The following is a 4,097-nucleotide window of genomic DNA, read 5'->3' as shown; positions in this document are numbered from 1 at the left end:
CACGGTACATTCAATACTCTTCTCCAGCACCACAGCTCAAAGGCATCAATTCTCCTTCTATCCTCCCTAGTCATTGTCTAACTCTTTGATGCATAACAAGTGATTGCAAAGATCATAGCCTGTATCAGACACACCTTAGTCTCCAGAGTGATTCCATTGCTCTTCAGTACCCTGGTGAGGTCCCTAACAGCAGACTTTCCCATGGCAATATGTTTTTTTGATTTCCTGACTATCAAGAGTGTTGTCCGTGAAGCCAAGCAAATTAAAGTTGTTAATAATCTCAATCTCTTCACCATGCACCCTGATGCTGCCAGTTGGTCCAGTGGTGAGAATCTTTGTCTTCTTGACATTGAGGCTCTATCCACACTGAAGGCTGCAGTCCTTGTAGTGACTCAAAACTGGAATCATGGACTTCTATGCAGGAGACCTGTGCTCAGTTCTTTGCTCACAACCTCAGGTGCAATTACTATGTGTCTGTCAATGGAGTTGCAAGTTGTTTGATGCTTTAGCACAGCTCTCAGCCAAAGACAGACTAGGAAGAAAGGCCTGGAAATCTGCCTTTGAAAATCAGCTACAGCACACAACAGTGTTGATCACAACAGTGCAATTTGCAACAACAGGTCAAGAGGACGACAAAGAGCATGACAAGGTCTAGTCTCACTGTGCATGAGTCAGCGTCTGGCTCAAACACAGACAACAACGGCAAGTTAACAAACTAAAACTGTAGCCAAATTTTACCTCTGAGAGAGTGTGATTAAGATGCCACCACAAGAATTCCCCAGCGTTCCTGTGGATCTGTCTCTTGCTTCAACAGTGTTTAGACGGAACAGACCCGGCGACTTCCCCCCTTCCAGCCTCCAACTACCCTCCAACTTCATCTCCAGGAGTAACCTCAGGACCATCTTAGCCATCTCCTATTTCTGGGAGCAGCTAACACCAGTTTTTTGTTTTTGGTTGGTGGGGGTTTTTTTTTGTTTTGTTTTGTTTTTGTTAGCCCCAAAACCTTGACCATCTGTGAGCTCTCAGATCCATCAAAATTATTCTGCTGAAGCAGAAGCCGGCATCAACCGCCTGGTCAATCTGCACATGAGGGCCTCTTACACCTACCTCTCCCTGGGTTTTTATTTTGACCCCAATGATGTGGCCTTGGAAGGCGTGGGGCACTTCTTCTGCTGAGCAGCTCTTGCAGGTACAAAACCAGAGCAGCGGCCGTGTTATCTTCCAAATTATCCAGAAGCTATCCCGGGATGAGTGGGGTAAAACCCTGGACTCCATGCAAGCAGTGCTGGCCTTGGAGAAGAACCTAAACCAGGTCCACTGGATCTGCACACTGTGGGTTCCGCTCACACTGACTCCCATCTCTGTGACTTTCTGGAGAATCACTTCCTAGATGAGGAAGTGAAGATGCTGAAGAAGACGGGTGACCATCTGACCAACATTAGAAGACCTGGCGGCTGGAAGGCTGGGCTGGCCTAGTATCTCTTTGAGCATGAAGCATCTCTTTGAAGCATGACTAGGGGTATTTGGGGAACTGCAAGGGGGACCACTGTTTCCCCCTGCCCTCAGCAGCAAGCTGTTCTTTCCCACCCTGCTGTAGAATCTTATCCATCCAGAAGCCCCTCACCCAAGCCTTGGACCAAATTAAACAATAAAGCTTTTTGCATCAACAACAACAAAAGACGCCACCACAGGTATAATCATCCGTGGAAAGTCACTGCTGAAGCCTTGGATGTTTCATTCCACAGTGGCCACCAGAAACCATCTCTAACTGGCCATCGGGACATTTAGGAGAGTGATAGACCACACCCTTTCCCAGTGAAGGCAGTTGGCATTCATTCACCTTGTTCATATCTAAGAACAGGAAGCCATATAAATAAACTTAGTTTTGAATCCTACCTCCGCCACTTGAACTGTGGGGTCTTGGGCAAGTCCCTTACACTCTTGGAGCCTCATTTTACTCATCTGAACAATAAGGATAAGAATAGAACCACCCCCTTTGTCATGGGGGCTGAAGATAAAATGCATATAAGGCACTTAGGGAGCTCAGTGTTTGACATATATTAAATGCTCAACAAAGGTTGGTTATTATTATCCCTGAGTGACCTTTGATAAAAGGCCAAGGTATTCCACAGGGGAACAAGTTCAGCTAAGGATTCAGAGACAGAGCACCTCATCCGGGTCTGACTTGACTCTAAACGGGAGTAAATCATGACTGAGGATTTTGTCTTTTTTTTTTTGTTCCCCCCAGGGAGATAATAGCATCCATCCTCCCTACTCTTCAGAGTCATTAAACGGACAGAATAAGATAATGTATGTGCAAAAAAAGCACTTGGGGGAAAAAGTTGAGTGCCATAAAGTTGCAAGGTATTGTTGTCCTTTCAGCTCTTAATGTTTTTGGAAAGCTTTTACCCTACTAAATAGTAAGATCTGCCCTTGAAAGCCCTTTAAGGATATAAGGTCTAAATTTGCAATAGAAAAAATTTAAAAAAAAAAGTTTAAGGATGTAAAGTAGTCTTGCAAAAGGAAGGTTGAATGAGGTGGTTGAATTATTTAATTTTTTTAATTTGTAACTTAGATATAGCCTCTACAAGGAGGTTGTGACCCAATTATCTGGTTTCTACCAAGGTCTAGGCAATAGGAAATTAGGTTCAAGTATAACTAGAAAGGATTGTTGTTATTGTTGTTAGGTGCCATTGAGTTGTAGACGACTCATAGCGACCCTACAAACGAAAGACCTGAGCACTGTTCATAGGGTTTCCGGAGGCAAGCCATTTCAGAAGTGGATGCCACTCCTGCTTCCAAGCTTGTTTTAATCGGGGAGCTCCACCAAACACTGTCCACCATGGGTAATCATTCTCACATTTGGCACATCAGTGTCACAATGTTTAGCATCACAGCAACCACGAGTTACCTCTGTACAGCAATGCACAGACCAGTGCTATACCACCTAGAAGAATGTTGGACAAAAAAAACCCACAAAACACCAATTTGAACCAGGCCTGAGGGCCACAGATTAAAATCACCCATCTTGGGCTTGGTTACATAACTTTCTGTCCACTAGGCCAATATAGCTCCCTCTATGTAGATAGGGTTAGGTTGACTCTAAAAACCACATCTAGATATTTAATTGGAAGCATGAATGACTCCACATGTAGTAACTATTGGGCTTATAAATGGGCTTTCCCCAGTAAGTTTTTGAGTGAATGAATGTTATTTTTGTTAGGTGCTGTAGAGTCACCCACAAATCACAGAGACCCTAAAAACAACAGAGTAGAGCCTTGTCCTCTCCCACACCTTCCCACACTCAAGCCCCTTTTGCACTCACTATGTCACTGCATCCCCTTGAAGGTTTTCGTCTCCCTAACTCTCTACCTTTCCCAGCACGATGTTTTTTTCAAAGGACTGGTCCCTCTTAATAACATGACCAAAGTGTGTGAGATGAAGATTAAAAATCCTTGCCTCCAAGAAGCATCCTGATTGCACTTTCTCCCAGACAGACTTCTTTGTTCTTTTGGCTGTCCATGGTATAGTCATTACTCTTCATAAACACCACAATTTGATGGCATAAATTCTTCTTCAGTCTTCTTGATTCATTGTCCCACTTTCAGATGCCTGAGAAGGACTTAAAAACACCATGTCATGAGGCCCGCATTAGTCTTTAAACTGATATCCTTGCTTTTTAGCCCTTTAAAGAAGTCCTTGATAGTAGATTCCTCACACAACACATCTTTTCAACCTTTATTATTCAACACAACATATATTTTGATTTCTTGGCTCCTGCCACCATGAGTATTAATTGTGGATCCAAGTAAAATGAAGTTGTTGACAACTTCAAACTTTTCTCCTTCCATCATGATGTTGCCTATCAGTCCAGTGGTGAGAGTTTTCATTTTCTTAATGTTGAGCTGGAATCTATATTGAAGACTCTAGTCATTGATTTTTTTTTTCTTAAGTGCTTCAAGTCTTCTTCACTTGGTGCAAACAGAATTGAATGAATATTTTGTTCAAAACTGGATTCAAACTTAAACATTGGTAACCATCACCTTTGAGTCCATTTCACTAATAGTGACATCCCCCTGCCATGGGGCTTGGAAAGC

At 43.1% G+C, this 4,097-nt stretch overlaps 1 pseudogene; it reads left to right on the top strand.

Annotated features, from left to right (window-relative positions):
• The first annotated feature begins 1,011 nt into the window (after window positions 1–1,011).
• On the top strand, window positions 1,012–1,506 carry LOC102860623 (annotated as a pseudogene).
• The last annotated feature ends 2,591 nt before the right edge of the window (window positions 1,507–4,097 follow it).

This window comes from Elephantulus edwardii, unplaced genomic scaffold (genome assembly GCF_000299155.1).
Source record: "Elephantulus edwardii isolate Elephantulus edwardi_28Jun2011 unplaced genomic scaffold, EleEdw1.0 scaffold00321, whole genome shotgun sequence".
In the NCBI taxonomy this organism is placed as follows: Eukaryota; Metazoa; Chordata; class Mammalia; order Macroscelidea; family Macroscelididae; genus Elephantulus; species Elephantulus edwardii.
The sequence above is the reverse complement of the archived record's forward strand: the minus strand, read 5'-3'. Positions and strand labels throughout refer to the sequence as shown.